The sequence below is a fragment of the Protopterus annectens genome, chromosome 6.part0 (assembly GCF_019279795.1).
Source record: "Protopterus annectens isolate FY-2018-M chromosome 6.part0, PAN1.0, whole genome shotgun sequence".
NCBI classification, from domain to species: Eukaryota; Metazoa; Chordata; order Ceratodontiformes; family Protopteridae; genus Protopterus; species Protopterus annectens.
Window position 1 is genome coordinate 814,206,530 of NC_056737.1, and position 20,086 is coordinate 814,226,615.

A 20,086-nucleotide genomic window follows, 5' to 3' on the forward strand; every position below is an offset into this window, starting at 1 on the left:
GTTCATCAGGGGCACTACCTTCCTAGAAGTTTCAAACTCTAAAAATTGATTTGGCGGTGCTGCATACTTTTTTCACAAAACTATGGAATGCATTATATATATATTCCACCATTAGGACAGGTGGTGCTGCGTTAGCGTTGTCGCCTCACACTTAGACGTTGCACGTTCGATTCTCAGTTAGAGCGTCTTCTGTGTGTGTCGACATGCGTGAATGGGCGTTCCTTCGTTGAAGGTTGTGTGTTAGGCCCGGCAAGCCAGCACGTAAAAATCTACTGCCAATCATTAGCGGACCGGAGTTCCGCTGTGGCGACCCCTAACTGGGAAAAGCCAAAAGAAAGAGAGAGAAAGAGAGGACAGGTTCCTCATTTAACAATTCAAGCACCTAGTTCTGTCACACTTTCATTCACATACATTTATTACCCTTGCAATCTGTTATACAACTTTTCATGTGTATCACACCGTTCCAATAAGATTGTCATTTCTTGCTACTGGTTTATGCCACTCCCTTTCTCTCTATCTTCTTCACCTGCATGCTAACATTTATCATCCCTATCTCTCTTCTCTTCTAACTATATGTACTCCGAATTTTCCCTTCACTCATCACCATCCTTTCTAACTTACTTTGCAGCAGAATATTTCACTTATACGAACTTCAGCCTGTATGTTCAATCACTTTCTTTTTCTCACATTCATCTTCTTTTCTCTATCTTTCCATCATACTACCCTCCCTCTTCCTTATTCATACTACCCTCCCTCTTCCTTATTCATACCACCCTCCCTCTTCCTTATTCCATTTGACTGCTCATACATGATTTCCATATCTCTGTATGCAAATATACTTACATTTTGCCTTCTGCTGCAAAATAGAAATTACTTCTCAACTGTTGAGATTTTTGCAGACTATTTTTGGTGTGTTCCTCAAAAAGTTTATGATTTTATGGAAAATCAGTGAGAATTGAATTAATTAAATAATGACAGTCATTTGAGTGTCAGGATTCCTATTGTACAAAAAAGGCATGCTAATGCAAAACCTGTTATTAATAATTAAAATCGGTTCCTATTTTTAGGCCTTTGTCCCCCCATTATTTTTTTACTTTGTTCAGATTTCTTGTGCTAAGAGGTTAAGAGATACGTATGATACCTCTATGATATAGTTACTATTTTGAACATTATATATTTATTTCTGCATTGCTTTGTACTGCAGTATGTATTACTGAGTACTTAATTTAAGATTTATCATTGCATACCGTTGTAGTTTATTACACTGTCTTAGCTTCTCTTTGGGCCTCCACTGACTATGCTCATTCATTATTTACCATAACCCCTGTTCAACAAAACAAAATAAAATAAAATAAAACTAAAGAATCCTACACTAGCAAAGGGTTCTTGCTGCAGCAGGTGATGCTTTCATTATGCTTTACTCGTAGTAATGTGGCAGCAAAAATGTATCCAATTACTAAATAAACTAGGTCACAGACCTCAAGAAGAACTGACATCTAGTGTCCAGAAGTGTACGAGCGGGCTAATTTGAAGACAGTAAACACACTTCTTACTCTTTAACCCTATCATTTAATGAAGTACTATGAATGAGCCTAACAGGTACCATACCAGTGGTAATGAAGTACTATGAGCAAGTCTAACAGGTACCGTACCAATGGTAATGAAGTACTATGAGCAAGTCTAACAGGTACAGTTCCAGTGGTAATGAAGTACTATGAGCAAGTCTAACAGGTACAGTGCCAGTGGTAATGAAGTACTAAGAGGAAGTCTAACAGGTACAGTGCCAGTGGTAATGAAGTACTGTGAATGAGTCTACTAACTACAGTGCCAGTGGTAATGAAGTACTATGAGCAAGTCTAACAGGTACAGTGCCAGTGGTAATGAAGTACTATGAACGAGTCTAACGGGTACACTGCCAGTGGTAATGAAGTGCTATGAACGAGTCTAACAGGTACAGTACCAGTGGTAATGAAGTACTATGAGCAAGTCTAACAGGTACAGTGCCAGTGGTAATGAAATACTATGAACGTGTCTAACGGGTACACTGCCAGTGGTAATGAAGTACTATGAACAAGTCTAACAGGTACAGTACCAGTGGTAATGAAGTACTATGAGCAAGTCTAACAGGTACAGTGCCAGTGGTAATGAAGTACTGTGAACAAGTTTACTAAGTACAGTGCCAGTGGTAATGAACTACTATGAGCAAGTCTAACAGGTACAGTGCCAGTGGTAATAAAGTACTGTGAACGAGTCTACTAAGTACAGTGCCAGTGGTAATGAAGTACTATGAAAGAGTCTTAACATGTACACTGCCAGTGGTAATGAAGTACTATGAATGAGTCTAACAGGTACAGTGCCAGTGGTAATGAAGTACTATGAAAAAGTCTAACAGGTACAGTGCCAGTTGTAATGAAGTATTGTGAACGAGTCTACTAAGTACAGTGCCAGTGGTAATGAAGTACTATGAACAAGTCTAACAGGTACAGTGCCAGTGGTAATGAAGTACTATGAAGGAGTCTAACAGGTACAGTGCCAGTGGTAATGAAGTACTATGAAGGAGTCTAACAGGTACAGTGCCAGTGGTAATGAAGTACTATGAAGGAGTCTAGCAGGTACAGTACCAGTAGTAATGAAGTACTGTGAATGAATCTAACAAGTACACTGCCAGTGGTAATGAAGTACTATGAACGAGTCTAACGGGTACCCTGCCAGTGGTAATGAAGTACTATGAACGAGTCTAACAGGTACAGTACTAGTGGTAATGAAGTACTATGAATGAGTCTAACAGGTACAGTGCCAGTGGTAATGAAGTACTATGAACGAGTCTAACAGGTACAGTACCAGTGGTAATGAAGTACTATGAATGAGTCTAACAGGTACTGTACCAGTGGTAATGAAGTACTATGAACGAGTCTAATGGGTACACTGCCAGTGGTAATGAAGTACTATGAACGAGTCTAACAGGTACAGTACCAGTGGTAATGAAGTACTATGAATGAGTCTAACAGGTACAGTACTAGTGGTAATGAAGTACTATGAACGAGTCTAACAGATACAGTACCAGTGGTAATGAAGTACTATGAACAAATCTAACAGATACAGTGCCAGTGGTAATGAAGTACTATGAAGTAGTCTAACAGGTACAGTGCCAGTGGTAATGAAGTACTATGAAGGAATCTAACAGGTACAGTACCAGTGGTAATGAAGTACTATGAACGAGTCTAACGGGTACCCTGCCAGTGGTAATGAAGTACTATGGAGTTTAACAGGCACAGTACCAGTGGTAATGAAGTACTATGAACGAGTCTAACAGGTACAGTGCCAGTGGTAATGAAGTACTATGAACGAGTCTAACAGGTACAGTACCAGTGGTAATGAAGTACTATGAATGAGTCTAACAGGTACAGTACCAGTGGTAATGAAGTACTATGAATGAGTCTAACGGGTACACTGCCAGTGGTAATGAAGTACTATGAACGAGTCTAACAGGTACAGTACCAGTAGTAATGAAGTACTATGAATGAGTCTAACGGGTACACTGCCAGTGGTAATGAAGTACTATGAATGAGTCTAACAGGTACAGTGCCAGTGGTAATGAAGTACTATTAACGAGTCTAACGGGTACACTGCCAGTGGTAATGAAGTACTACGAATGAGTCTAACAGGTACAGTACCAGTGGTAATTAAGTACTATGAATGAGTATAACAGGTACAGTGCCAGTGGGAATGAAGTACTATGAACAAGTCTAACGGGTACACTGCCAGTGGTAATGAAGTACTATGAATGAGTCTAACAGATACAGTACCAGTGGTAATGAAGTACTATGAATGAGTCTAACAGGTACAGTGCCAGTGGGAATGAAGTACTATGAACGAGTCTAACAGGTGCACTGCCAGTGGTAATGAAGTACTATGAATGAGTCTAACAGGTACAGTACCAGTGGTAATGAAGTACTATGAATGAGTCTAACAGGTACAGTGCCAGTGGGAATGAAGTACTATGAACAAGTCTAATAGGTACAGTGCCAGTGGCATCACATGGAGGAACATCCAGAATTTAATCAGCTGTATGACGTCAGACAATGACAACATTAAGGTCAGGAAGGGAGGCAAAGGAGCAAACAGAGAAAGAGAAAGAAGAAAAGTAGGAGGCAAGGGTAAAGGAAGAGTATGAAGGTAAGGTACATGTGTGTGTGTACCCATATTCACAGATGCTTGATGCAGGAATCCTACTGTTTGTCAACCTCCAGTTAAGTGACACTAAAACATTGTAACTGAAAGGTCAGTTGCTTGATTTAATCAGCTTTAGTGTGAGAGAAGATTGTTACATATTTTGTCACTTTTTCTCTAGTCTCAGAGTTTGTGTGATTCAAAGGTAGCGTGTATATTGCTTGGGGTTGTGAGGATTTGCCCCCATATTAGAGAGTGCAGGGGATCTTGGCTTTCTTTAAAAAAGGGCTTGGGTGTCGTTTACAACTTTGGGATTGTCACTGTTTTGAGCTGTAGTCTCCCAGGGTTTTAATCGTTTTAGTTTCCCTTAATCAGGTATCAGTTAAAAAAGACACAGTTATTCATAGTAAATCCACATGATGCAGAGCAGAAGAGCAGCATAATAACTTGGAATGTGGGGGAAAGATTAGGCCCAGCTGGAAGACAAACGTGGCCAAGAAGCTAAAATGTTTATGAGAACTAATGTACAAGATATTTTATTCAAGGGCAGTTGAGGATTTAAAAGCTCATTCCAAAGCTTCATCTCCTGAGTGGCAAATGTCTTATTTCCAGAACTAGAGCGATAAAGAAGGTTTATTGACAGGAGAAGATGTTAGGATAACAGGTTAGAACTGGGTGAGTTATGATATAGCCATGACCAAGAGAGGGTCAGTAGTGAAGCTTCAGTAACCTAAATGTTAAGGTACAGATTAAGAGCTCACCCTGTGAGACAACTGGTAGCCACTTTATGTTCATGTCTGGAGGATATTAGTACAAAGTGGCAGATTTATTTATTTATTTATTTATTTATTAACTTATGTTTACATGGATGACCTAACAGGCTCATTTTCATCAGAGACCAGGGAGAAAAGCTCTATTAAATTCAGAAAACTTACAAAAATTTTAAAGAGAAAAAAGAATTTCAGTTTCTTAACATTAGAAATTGGTTTTACAATCATGTAACGGGTAACACAATCGAGATAGAGGCTAATACAATTTAATTTCTGTAGGAGCATTATACAATAATAAACTAACTGCATTTACATATACTGCAATAAAGAAACTTCATTATGTAAGAATGGTGAGAAGCAGTATATAATTATAAATATAGATAGGATCTACTTGCATTATTTACTGGATAAGATAGGAGAGCTGGAGAACTAGGGGTTGGTGATAGTCTAGAAATCTGAGAGAGAGAGAGAGAGAGAAATTCAGGGTGTGAACAAGAACAGAACCAGCTGGAGTTTAGCTGCTGTTTTAGGTTGTGCTTAAAGCTAGATGCAGAGCTGTCTTGTTTTACTGGGATAGGCAGGGAGTTACACTGTCTGGTGACACAGAATGAGTATAGTGAGCCTTCAGCTGTATTATGGGATTTGGTAGTTATTAGAAGGTTCTGATTACCTAAGCAAAGGCAATGTGGTGGGAAGTAGTGCTTGAGAATATTTTGTGGAGAAGGGTAAGTGTGTGGTTTGTGTTCTGCTCTGTGGGCAAGTTGAAGTTGAGCGAATATAATGTGATTAGGTAGTTCTAGCCAGATGAGCTTCTTTAGTGTTAAGTAATGGTGTGTACGGGAGGATGCATTAGCTGCAAATCTGGCCATTTAGTTAAAACATGCCTCTAATTTATTTAGTAAGGTGGCTTGAATGCTGGTTAATATGCGCGATGCCTAGAGAAGGAGGGGAGAAGGTAGGATGATGCTAAGGGCTTCTTAAGCAGTCTGTGAGGTAGGGTTTGTTTTGACAGAGGAAGCCCAGTTTTTGTTGAGTGGCCTGGGTGATATGCAGGTTAAATTTTAGGTTATTGTCTATTATGATTTGTAGTAGTTTGGCATTTGTTACAATTTCTATGGTGTTGTTGTTTGTTGATGTAATATTAAAGGGTGTACTGATTGTTGAAAGAAATCTGGGTATAAAAAGCATTAATTTGGTTTTTTGGTATTTAAGATTAGCTGATGAACCCTTAGTCATCATTCTTTGGAAGTGAAGGAGTCTGGAGTCTCTTCCTGAAGTAATGTAAGGGTTGAGGCTGAGCAGGTGATGGTCATATCGTTGGCGTATTGTACTAAGGTGGCAGGCTTGCTGGCTTTACGCAGGTTGTCTGTGAAAATATTGAAAAGTACTAGACAGAGAATCAATCCTTGTGGTACACCAATGGAAACAGGAAGAGAGATAGGTCCTGAATCCATTTTATGGCCTGCTGTCTGTTGGAAAGATAGCTACAGAACCAAGTAAGAGCTGAATGAAATAGGGATAGGGAAGATAGTTCATTGATTAGGAGTTGGTGGGATACTACGCCAAATGCTTTTGACAGATGTAGGAACAGGGAGGATATAGGTTCCATTAAGTAGCATATACAGGGTGAATGTGGTGAACCTATCCACCAGCTGAGACATCAGTCCTTTATTCCAGCACAGTATGACTTCTGGAAACAAAAGTCTGTTAACACAATAATATACTCATTAATTAATTTATGTGTCAGTTTATTTATTTATGTGTCTAGCTAGCCATTTGCATGTTTATTTATTTATGGTAAACTGGACCCGAAGACCTTTATTTAACTACAGATTTGTTACATAAAAGAAAGAAAAAGAAGGGCAGACAGACTACAACAACTTGCACAAGAGAATTAAAATCAGTGCAGCAGAATAATGATCATATATACAAAGCTGTATTTTATGCACTGACTGTTAAAATAATAGGAAATAGATGTTGTTAGAGTTAGCAGGCTAAAAGGAGAAACTGAACAAACATCTCATTCACTCCAATGGAGCTCATGAAGTTTGCACTGTAAGTTCCAATGGGCGGAGCCTAAGCCGTTTTTCAGAATCAAATTATGTCCTCACATTTCAAACACATGTTCACATCTCTGGAACCATAGGGGTTATAGGTTCATAGGTTTATTGGACAATATTAGGCTATTGGCCCGGAGGCCCTTATAAGCCTAGCCAAGAATTTTACCCATGTTCCCACAAAGACACAGGTGGAATCCCAGAGGTATATTTTCTGTTTCCCATCCAGTCATCCATGTTCCTCTTAAAGAGGGCTAGTGAGGTACTCTGCTTGACATGGAGAGGAAGTCTATTCCACAGATGGGGGAATCGATGGGATACAAATCTATCCCACCAACAAGTTCTATTAATGTCACAGACCAAGTTGAGACCTTGCATGTGGGTTGCACGAGTGCAGTTTAACTTACAGATATGCAGCAGATCCATCAAGGCTGAGTCTGAGATGGCCTTGTATGCCAGACACAGATCACCTCTGAGCAGTCTCTGTATGAGACTAAGAAGAGGGACAGGGCTTTTAGCCTATCTGTATAGGATAGGTGTTTGAGACCCTGGATTTTCCTGGTCAGAAACCTCTGTGGTCTCTCCAACTGCTGGATGTGCTTGGTAATGTACAAGCCAAAGGGAGCACTGTACTCAATAGTGGGTCTGATAAGGGAGGAGTACAGGGATGTTATGACCTCCTTGTTCCTGGATGAAATACCCTTACTTATGAGGTGGGCCATATAGAAAGCCTTCCATACAATGGAGGCAACATGGTGGTCAAATGTCAGGTTGCTATTAACCTGGGTGCCCAAGTCCCTCATGACTGATTGCATGCTTAGAATGTTGTTATTAATGTGATAATTAATGGGGACACCATTTTCCCCAAAGGAGATAATTATGCATTTCTTGGCATTCAGTTTGAGGCCATGCTTCTGGCACCAGTCAGTAGTTTGGTTAAGGCCCTCTTGGAGGATGTTCACATCACTAGGGGAATGTATGACAGTGCTCAGCTTGCAGTCATCTGCAAACGTGGTCAGTCACAGACCACTGGTTTTGGCTTGCACTTCAGAAAAGTATATCTCAAAGAGCAGAGGCCCCAAGACCTATCCTTGGGGCACGCTGCTTTTTATGGGTCTACTACTAGAGGTGGCCTCCCCTATTTTGACTGAGTGGGTTTTATCAGTGAGCCAGTTAGCTACCCTTCTGGTAACATATGGGTTGATGCTTAGCTGGGAGAGTTTGTCTATTATGTCCAAGTGGGGAATAGTGTCGAAGGCTTTGGCTAGGGCAAGGTAAGCAGTGTGCACTGTCTTGCCCTCATCCATGGCTTTGGTGAATGTTTCAAAGAAGGCAACTAAGTTTAACAGGTATGATCTCCCTTTGACAAACAAACTGTAGAGGATCAAGCATTTGGAGGTTGCCAATGTCTTTGTTTATAAGGGCCATGATAATGCGTTCCATGGCCTTGCAGATCAGGCTAGTTAGGCTGATGGGCCTATAATTGTATGAGTTAGTGGATGCTTCACCTTTGTGAAGAGGGATGACAGTGGCTGTCCTCCATTCTGTGGGATGAAGCCGGTGCACAGGCTTTGGTTGAATAGGATGCCTAGTGGTGCTGAGAGATCTTGCCTGAGTTCATGTAGGATACAGCCAAGGAAGTTGTTGGGTCCCATGAGGCTGTATTTGTTGCCTTTGAGAGGGCATTAATAACCTGCTCCCTGGTGGTGAGGGGGGGGGCAGGTGCTGGGGATGTCCTGGTTTACAGATGGGGGGACAAGGGGGTGAAGTTTTCACCGAACTTGTCTGCTAGAAGGTTGGTTATATCTATGGTGTTTGTGTATGTCGTATTCTTGACCACCAATTCAGAGCAGATTTGGGAATTACCTTTGAGATTGAGATGTTTGCAAGGAAAGCCTTGTGATTGTCCTTAGTGGATGTGGCCAATTTCGACTCAAAGTTAGCCTTAGAGGATTTCATCAGTGACCTTATTTGCTTGTTCAGAAAAAGAAAAGATTGCTTCCAACTTGGCACCTGCTCCTTCTTGGTCCTGGACAGCAAATTTTTCCTTTTATTATAGAGTCTGTTTATTGCTGCTGTCCACCAGACAGGTTTATTCTTCCTTGAGAAAGATGATTTGGTCCTGTCAGGTATTGCTGAGTCCATGCAGCTATATAGGTGCTTATATAGTTTTTTTGTGTAGACTTGGACATTAGTGCTTGATTCAACTGAAGGGATCGTGGCTATGAAGCTGCTTATACCTCCTTTCAGGAGGTTGTAGTCAGCTTTGGAAAAGTTTTTTTGTTCGACCCTGGCAAGGGGGGGGGGGGGTCAGGGAAGATGGTGACTTTGAAAGTAATTGCTTTATGGTCTGATCTTACCAAGGAAGATGACACTGTAGGGGTGCTACAGTGGCTACTCATGTTGGTTAGTACCAGGTCCAGGATATTTTCACCTCTTGTGGGGGTGTCGACCAGCTGATCCAATGCATTGGCATTGATGAAGTTGAGGAAACTCTGGGTGAGCGTGTTTGAACTAGAATAAGTCTTCCACTCTATGGTTGGGTAGTTAAAGTCACCCAGGATCAGGGTAGAGGGTTGAATCTTGATAAATTCAAGTAAGTCCAAATAGGTGGAGTGGGCCTCCTGAGTCATTGTTGGGGGTCTGTAGCTAGCTATGATTTGAATAGGTGTTTTGTCAATAGTTAACTGCACCTGGAGTGCCTCCTGTGCAGCATACTGTTTCACCAGCCTCTAGGTGTGCATGTTTTTGATAAATACTGAAACTCCACCTCCTTTCGCTTTGTAGCCTTCTGTTTGGGGTCTGAAAGTATGGTAAGACAAGTAACCTGGTAAGGTTGGGTGCTCTCCACAGCCTTGAACCAGGTTTCAATGACTGCACAAATGTCAACATCTTCCAGGGTGAGGAATGCTTGCAGTGAGTGCAGTTTCATGTTAAGACTCCTAGTGTTTAGCAGCATGACCTTTAAATTTTGTTTAGAAGAATTTTTCACATTGGTAATTTTGTCCTCGTGACTTTACCTAAAAAAGTCACTATTGGGTGGCAAGAGCCTTTGCCAGAAGCCTGAAGCCCAGGAGAGACAGATGAAGGCTATCTCTGGCAAAGCATCGTGGTCTGTGAATCATGTCATCCCAGGCTGTCAGGTACTGGATCCCCTTGGAATGACACCAGAAACTAAGCCGATTGTTAAAGTCAATCATTTTCTGTTTGTACTGAGGCATATGAAAGAAGTATAAATGGCAAACTCTTCAGCACAAACTATTTTTATAGTTGTAGTATTCTTTAGATTCTAGGTCTTAAACCAAATTTTATAAGTCACAGTAAACACAGTGACTATTAAGTTTGCAATATTTTGTAAACAACGTACAATATCTCAGCAACCACTCAAGTTACACACATGCTGTCAGTAGCATTGTATTCAATTAGCTGAGAGCTTTCATATGAAGCTAAGGAATTCTGTCTGTGTTACTGGGTTGCTGAGATATTTAGAAAAATATGAAAATTATATCTGTATAAATTAATATCAAAACAACAGTTAATATCTCTTCACCTGCACTAAACAGACGTGAAATATTAAAGCAATTGAGTTTGCCATTCTGTAAGCTTTAAGGTGGAATCTTGTAAAACCTTGCAGATAGCATGGTTTGGGAATTATTGATGCAAGTATGAACAAGCAATATTTGATGCCTAGAGTCATCAGTAGGAGGTAACTGCTGATGCACCTGGAGGCATCCCTCAGATGTAATGAGTTAAAAGAGCAAAAGAATGCTAAATGTATTACTTTGTTCCAGGCAGAACCTGCAAGATGAAAACTAGTTAAGGTGCTGTTAATGTGCTGAATTCAAGATAGAAACCTAAGTGAAAGACTTTTTAATAACAGAGTATTTTATTTATTTCTTTAAGTAGATGGATTAGGCTACGAGGTTCCATTTTCAGTCATGACCTTTCTCATATGTAAAAGAGTAATATAATTCAGCAGAGAGGAGTCCACCAACAATTGCATATAATACAGGTAGCACATGCCAAATTAGTGTAGTGCCATAAAGAGAACTGTTGACCACCACAGACTATGTAAAGGCCTTATCCAGCAGAACACTAGTGTGGCATCACTATTTAAAAGCAAGTTAAATGTTGAAATATTGGATATAGCTACTTCTTCCTTTGAAAATGCAGGAATTATTCTTACTAGATTAAAATGAATCCAAAAAAAATATTAACATAATTGGATGCTATACCCCTCCCGGTACCCACCCTAAAAAAACTTCTCAAATGGGCCTCCGAAATACTCCCACAAGAAACTATTATCTTAGGTGACCTTAATATAGACTGGCTAACATGTAATTCCACACTCCCACTAATCACATCAACCTTCATGGTTTCTCTCAAACTATTATAGGTTCATAGGTTCATACTAGGCTATCTGCCCTAGGGCATTTATAAGCCTAGCCAGAATGTGTTTGGCTTTCGCCACCCATTTTAAATTTATTTTGCTATGCCCTTTTTCGAGGTTAGTATACTGTGCCTCTGTCTAACAGTGACACAGAAGTGATACCCAGGGTAAACCTACAATCTCCCATCCACTCATCAAGATTCCTCTTGAAGAGAGTCAATGAGGGACTCTGCCTAACCTGGACTGGGATTTTATTCCAGAGTGAAGGGAGCCTCTGAGTTATGAATCTGTCCCTCCAGCATGTCCTATTTATTTCAGTGCTGAGGTTCAAGTCTCTCCAGCACGTAGCTCGATGGGATTTGGATTTTCTGAGGTGCAGCATATCCATTAATTCCGGGTTAGACATGGCTTTATACGTCAGGCACAGATCGCCTCTGAACAGGCGGTATGCCACTGAGTAGAGCTGGAGTTTCTTTAATCGGGCAGCATATGGCATCTGTTTGAGCCCTTTGATCCTCTTGGTGAGGTACTTTTGGGGTCTTTCCAGTTGCTGCAGATGTCTGGTAAGGTACATCCCAAAAGGGGCATTGTACTCAATTATGGGCCTGATGAGGGATGAGTAAAGAGGCACGATGACCTCCCCTGATCTAGATGTGAATCCCTTCATGATTAGGTGGGCTATATAAAATGTTTTTCTAACCACTTTGGCCACGTGGTTGTCAAATGAGAGATTGCTATCAACTTGGGTCCCCAGGTCCCTAATTACTTCTTCTGTACTTAATGGATTACCACCTATGTGGTAATTTGTGGGCACTTTGTTTTTGCCAAAGGGGATGACTATACACTTTTTGGCATTTAGCTTGAGGTCATGGCTCTGGCACCAGTTATCTGTTTCTATGAGGCCCTTTTGGAGGATGCTTGTGTCGGCTGGAGAGTCAATTATGGTGCCCAGTTTGCAGTCATCTGCGAACTTGGTCAGCCACAGTCCTTCCGTGTTGGCCTGTACCTCCGAGAAATATATACCGAACAAGAGAGGTCCCAGGACTGAGCCTTGTGGGACACCACTTGTAACTGGTTTGGAGTCTGACATGGCTCCAGCAATTCTAACCATGTGGGTTCTGTCCTTGAGCCAGTTTGCAATCCATCTAGTGACATAGAGGTTTATATTTAAGCTGGTGAGCTTATCTATAATACCCGAGTGGGGTATTGTATCGAAGGCTTTTGCGAGGTCCAGGTAGGCTGTGTGGACCACCTTCCCCTCGTCAATGGCCTTGGTGACTGTTTCAAAGAAATCAACCAGGTTTAAGAGGCAGGATCTGCCCTTGACAAAGCCGAACTGGGTAGGATCCAGTGTCTGTAGGTCCCCAATATCTTTATTTATGAGGTCCATGATGATCCTTTCCATAGCTTTGCAGACCAAGCTAGTCAGGCTTATGGGGCGATAGTTTCCAGGATCCGTTGAGGCACCACCTTTATGGAGAGGGACCACTGTTGCTGTACGCCACTCTTTGGGCACATATCCTGTAGTAAGGCTGAGATTGAACAGTAGTTTTATGTTTGGGTTTAGCTCTTCTTGGAGTTCATGTAGGATGCAGCCCGGGACACCGTCTGGTCCCATTGATGCTGTGTTTTTTGCTTTGGAGAGGGCGGCTCTTACCTGAGCATCTGAGATGTCAGGGGCAGCACTCTGCTGGGATAGATATTTTCCCTTTGGGTGGGGAGGGGGGGCGAGAAGTTTGCGCTGAACCTGTCAGCTAGGATGTTGGCAATGTCTGTGGGTTCGGTGTATTTTTTGTCATTTTGGACTGATTCTGAGCATATCTGGGAATTACCACCCAGGTTCCTAAGATAACTAAAGAAAGCCTTGTGATTATCCTTAGTGTCCTGTGCAATTTTTCTCTCAAAGCTGGCCTTAGACAATTTTATGAGTGCCCGTAGTTTTTGCTAATACTGATCAGTGATGCCTTCCCTTTTGGGATTTTGCTCTATCATTTAGTAGCTTCCTCCTTCTATTGTATAGTTTGTTTATGGCTGGGGTCCACCAGACAGGACGTCTGCCTTTGGAGGATTGGGTCTTGGTTTTATTTGGGATCGATGATCCATGCATTCCTGAAGGTGTTCATAGAATGCGTTTATAAAGGATTCTGCGGTCTGGGCGTATTTTCCACAGGCCCAGGGGCTTTGAAGGATTCCACCTCAGTTTTGAGGAGTGTGAAATTTGCTTTAGAGAAGTTTTTCACTGTGGTTTTCTGGGCAGAGGGTGGGGTCGGGATGTGAATATCCAGTGAGATTAGTTTATGGTCTAATCTTACCAGTGAGGGATACACTTCTGGTCTGGAGCATAGAGTCCCCATGTTGGTGATGATCAGGTCCAGTATGTTTTCCCCTCTTGTGGGAGTGGTAACAAGTTGTTCCATAGCATTTGAGTTTATAAATTCTAGGAACCTTTGGGCTAGGGTGTTGGAGCTAGAGTAATGCTCCCAGTCTATGTTTGGGTAGTTGAAGTCACCCAATATAATGGTGTTTGGAGAGACCTTCATAATTTCCAGTGTTCTCACGAAGGCCGAGTGGGGTTCCTGGGTTTGGGAGGGTGGTCTGTAGCAGGCTATAAACTGGAAGGCAGTTTTACCCACTGTTAGTTGCACATGGATAGTCTCTGATGCTTCGTGCTTTGCCACCAACCTGGAGGTGTGGGTATCTTTGATGAATATCGATACTCCCCCTCCTTTTGTGGTTCGGTCTAAGTTTTGGGGCCAAAAAGCATGGTATGAGGTATAACCTGGTAGTGCTGGGGTGCTCTCGGGAGCCCTGAACCAGGTTTCTGTTACTGCACAGATATCGATGTTCTCCATGCTAAGGAGAGTTTCGAGTGCATGCATCTTGAGGTTTAGACTTCTGGCGTTGAGTAGCATTACTCTTAGTTTCTTATCCCTTGTGATACCTATGGAGGTGGGTTTGTCTTTTGAGCCTTGCCTAAAAAAGGCACCATGGGGGTAGCAAGAGCCTTTGCCAATATCCGAAAGTCCAGAGGTGACAGGTGCAAGCCGTCCCTAGCGAAGCATCGTGGCTTGTCGAGCATATCATCCCAAGCTGACAGACATTGGATCCCCTTTGAATGACACCAGTACTTAAGCCAATTGTTGAAATTGATTATCTTGTCTTCATATTGTGGCATCATTCTTGGTGAGGGTAAGATGCTACTCAAGGTCAGGGTCATACCGACCTGGGCTACATGCTCAGAGAGCTCCTCTATGTCTCTTTTCATGTAGTCCAGGGAGGTACGTCTCAGGTCATTCACACCAGCATGGACAATGACTGAGTCATATTTGTACTTGCCTTGGAGTGACCTGAGTGCTTGTGTTATGTGGCGGATCCTAGCGCCCGGCAGGCTGCTCACCGTGACCCTCTCCTTGTTCAGCCTGGTGAGTGGGACGTCAGTGTGCCTGACAATAGAGTCACCTATTACAAGTGTATCAGGTGTGTTATTTAGTCTTAAGGGCTGTGACTGTTTGGCACACTGGCTTTGTGAGATATGTGTTGCATGTGTTTTGTTTTGGGGTAGCGGTTGCTTAGGTGTCTGCTTTGGAGGTCTCTGCTGCTTAGGCAGATCTTTATTTAGAGCCTCCGAGTATGTTTTTGTGTGATTATGTGTTTGGTTTGCTGTCGTGGTAGGTCTATGTGAGACTGGAATTGTAGTGATTGTGGTTTCCTTCTCCTCCTGACTGGTTATGCCAGTACTGAGTTGACAGAGCTTAGCCTCCAGTTTGGCTATATGGTTGCATCTCTCACATGTGTTGAAATTTGTTGGGAAGATGAGAGGGTTGTCTGTGTACATGAGGCAGTTGTAACATTGCCTCAAGATTCCCAGATTCACCAGCTGGACTGGAGAGGAGATTGACAACTGACCTTTGGACATGCTAGAATAATATTGGGAATTCCTTTATAATTGAAAACAAGGGACAGTGGGGAGTGAGGGTGTAGTGCTTTTAATTTTTAGTGCTGACATATAATTGCTTTAGTGAGCAAGTGCCATGTAACTTAAGTGCAATGTGTTACAGGTAACTTAAATGCAAAAACGACAAACAGTAACTTTCTTTCAAGTGAAACAAGGAAATAAGTACAGTAAGCAATGCAGATATCACTAGTGATCCACAGAAGCGCTGAGAAGCCGCGTATTAGGTGGAATTAGCGTTCCAGGGAAATAACAAGCAAACAAACAACAAGCATATAAACAAAGCTAGATTCAGCAGGCCTGGATCTAATCTATGCTACAGCAAACAAGGTGTACCAATTTCAGTAAGATACAGTTCAAATATTCCTCAACAAGAACTGATAACACAACCAACAGGCAATCTATCCTTGACTGGATTCTGACTAACAGACCAGCCCTAATCTATCATTCAGGCTGCCTCCCAGACAGTCTGAGTGACCATTTCCCAACATTCATAATAAGAGATCAACTAGATCTGGAGAAACCCACAATCTACCAGCTAATAAGAAACAAAAAGTCTTTCATCCCCTCCAACTTCATTACCACTCTAAAATGCGGCAGCTGGAATCCCCTCAGGTTTCTTAACATGGATGAAGCTGTAGATTACTTTAACTCTACATTCTTAGACATCCTAAATTCACAAACCCCAACTAGGAACATCAGAGTAAAATCCAACTATGCGCCATAGTTGAACAGAGGAACCAGATCTCTGCTGAGAACCAGAGATAAGGTTTGGGCTGAGTGGCACAATACAAAAAACAATGCCTCAAAGCAAAGATACCTAGAAGTAAGGAACAAGTAAAAAATGCTCAAATTAGTCAAAATTAAATAGTATCATAATATACAAATCAAACATCAAAATGCCCCCCAAAAATTCTGGCCAGCTATAAACAAAATTTTCGACCCTGGAAAATCCAATACCCCATCTCCAACTACCAGAGATACCATAGAAAATACTGCCACCAAATTCAGCAAATACTTCATTGAAACCATTCTAGCTCTATCTGCCTCTCAGATCCCCCCCCCCCAGATGAACCATCCAAAATTCTGAGTATCATCAAAAACAGATTTAGCTTTCAACTTGTCACTGTTGATACAGTTAAAAAACTACTCAAAAAACCTAAGCCCACTACACTGGCTGCAGACAAACGTCCAGCAGAATTTCTGAAAATTGCTGCTGGAGAAATTGCATCCTCTGATAACAGTGTTATTAATCACTGTATTTCTGAAAGTTATGTCTCTAAGTTCCAGAAAATCTCTCACATTATTCCACTCCATAAAGGCGGCAACTCCATAGAACTGACCAACGACTGCTATTCTATCTCTCCTCTCCAAACTCCTGAAGAGGTGCATACACACACAGATCATGGATTACGTAAGCACTTATCAACTTCTCTCACATACACAAAATGGATTCAGGCCAAATCACAGCACTACTACAGGTCTTATGTCTTTCACTCACGCAATAAATCTTCATAAAAATAATGGTAAATATGTATCTGCTATCTTCCTTGATCTTTCCAAGGCCTTCGATATGGTCAATTATACTAAACTCATTAAAGCCCTTTCAGAACTAAATCTTAGTGAATCCTCCATTGCCTGGTTTCATAGTTACTTAGCAGGTAGACAGCAACCAGTTCAATGTCAGCAAGAACTCTCTGCCCTACTCCTGGCCACACTAGAGGTTCCCCAAGGATCAACACTCGGACCCTTACTGTCTTTCATCTTCATTAATAACCTCTATACTTCTACACTACATGCATCAATCGTCCAACATTCTGATGACTCTACATTAATTTGTGCTTCTTCTTCCCTCCAGGAACTACACTCACTTACACAAGATTCCTTTCTCTCTGTTGAAGCATGGCTTACTAGGTCCCAACTAATACTAAATCCTAACAAAACAAATGTAATGATCTTCCATCCCACACTACAAATACCTTCCACTCCCTCATTCAACATAGTATCCAGTAATAAAACAACTATCTCCCCTGTTACTCGCACTAAACTATTAGGGGTTGAGATTGACTGCTAGTTTAAATTCAATGTCCATATCTCCCTAACCATAAAAAAGTGCATAAAACATAGGTATACTATGCAGAAACAAACAATTTCCCACAAGAAAATAAAACACTAAGGCCACAATAGCTCAAACACACCTCATCCCTACTCTCTTCTGTGCTTCCCTCCTCCTTTCCAATCTGAGAAAAGCAGACATCACAAAACTAAATGCCTGCTATAATAAAATTGATAAGTTGCAACTGAATCCCCATCGTGAACACACCTAAACAATTAATCTGGCTTGAACTTCCACAGCTCTTCCTTTATAAACAACTCACATTTGCCCACAAGATTGTATACTACCCAGATAAAATCCCTGCACTAAAAAATGTCCTACATCCTTACTCCTGTAATAGGGTACTACGCTCCAAGGTAATAAATGCCAGCAACAGAGCTGGAGCATCCTTTTACTCAAACTTAACATGGAACACTCTGCCATAAACATCCCTGCAATATCCTCTCCATCACAATTTAAAAAATCACTAAAAACTTACCTAAATGATAGCTGGCTATGTAATTGTTTAAGTCCTGGATAACAAACTTCACTACCTGCATCCCCATTCTTATGTTATTGTCTCTCCATACTGAACTCTGACTTTTCCTACTAATAGCCCTTAGCTCTTTCCCTAATGACTCTTTCTTATATTCTGCCTTCCCTCTATCTCATCTCTGAACAAGTATGTACTATACAGTTAAATTGCTTATTAATTATCAAACTTATTATCGTAATTGTAAACGTTGCTGGATGTGTATCATGCCACTGCTGCTTGTGGAACATTTCTCCCCAGGCCTCCACTGAGAGGAACTTGTGTCCAGTCGGACTATCCCAGTAACCAAATGTAAAATAAAATAAAATAAATAAATAAAATGTAATGTCGCTTGAGAACTATAAGGGCTCAATGTGCAAGCATTGCTACTGTTAAGATGCATTTTGATTAATAATTAGAACTTTATTTATTACAGTACCATTTACTTGATTTACTTGTCTAATTAATAGAGGAAGCAACAGAAATGTCTTGATCTGATCTAGTATTAGGAAGTAAGGGACCACTATCACACATTTTAATGGCATCAAATAGACATAAGCCAGAAATGTTAAACAATGATTCATATCAAAATTTTCTCTTTCCTGCATCTCTTTATCCAGTAGTGGAATTTAAGACATGGTTTTCATTGATTATATTTACTTTGGGGACTTGTAATAAAGGTTTTGGTATTAGGCAAGCAGTTTGGCATTCATAAGTTACAGCTATGGAAAAATATCCTAGTTTCCATGTTTAGGCATCGCTGAAACACCAACGATTTGGAATATTTTTTTTTTTCTTCTGATTAACTTGGCTCCAGTTTTACCCCCTTCCTCTCAGACACCTCTCAAGAAATTCCCATGACCATAACTCCCCAACTATCACTAGGAAACAGGTTCTCTAGGCACTCTCCAAGGCCAAGAACACTGTATTGATGGGACCTGATAATATAATTTAATGCCTCCTTAATAGTATGAAACATGTACTATCGGGCCCACTAAAATCAGTATTTAATCACAGCCTCCAAGTAGACTTTGTGCCTAACAAAGGGATGACTGCAGTGGTTTCCCACTGCACAAGGGTGGGTCATCCATGGACCCAGGGAACTATCGAACCATATGTCTGACGAGTCTGATATGTAAGGCCATGGAAAAAATAACTAAGGATACAATAAATGATGGCATAAGAATCCTACAGACACTAGATCCAACTCAGTTTAGTTTGGTCAAGGGCATACCATGCCTACTCAGTCTGGTGGACTTCTTTGAGAAGGTCATCAAAGCAATGGATGAGGGCAAGATGGTGCATACTGCCAGGCTCAACCTGGCCAAAGCATTTGATAGAATACCCCACTTGAGGATGTTAAACAAACTCACTGAATTAAGTATTAGCCCCTGTGTCCCCTCCTGGATAGCCAACTGGCTCACAGACAGGACCCTAGAAGTTAGGATGGGGTAATCTACTTCAACAAAAAGGCCAGTCACTAACCAAGTTCCTCAGGGTTCAGTGCTGGGGCAGCTACTGTTTGGCATCCATTTCTCTGAAGTCAATGCTAAAATCAAAATACTCTGGCTGATCAAGTTCACAGATGATTATAAATTAGTTGCAATCACTGAATCCCCCCAAGGAGGCCTGACACAGACTAATAACTGGTGCCGGAGTTATGGCCTTAAAAATAATGATAATAAATGCATAACAGTATTTTTGGTAGGACAGCCACCCCTGCAAATTGCTACATTGATAACACACTCCCTAGGGTAGACCCAATAGTCTGTGATTTGGGAACACATATAGACAGAAACTTGGCCTTTGACCAGCGTGTGTCTACAGTAGAAAGGAAATCATTCTACACTAAACAACTTATTAGCAAGGGCATGACATCCAAATCCAAAGATGACATTGTTCTGTTGTACTCTGTCCTCTTAAGACCAATCATTCAGTACAAGGACCCCCTTCACCCTGTACCTAACCGGGCATATGCAACAACTGGATTATCCAGAAAGGTTTTTCACAAAAAGAATACATGACTTAGAAAACAACTCCTATGCAGACCACTTCTTTCCCTGTAATAAGGGTATTATGGCACCTAGAAAATAGACAACAATATTGGTGCTTTGTTTTAA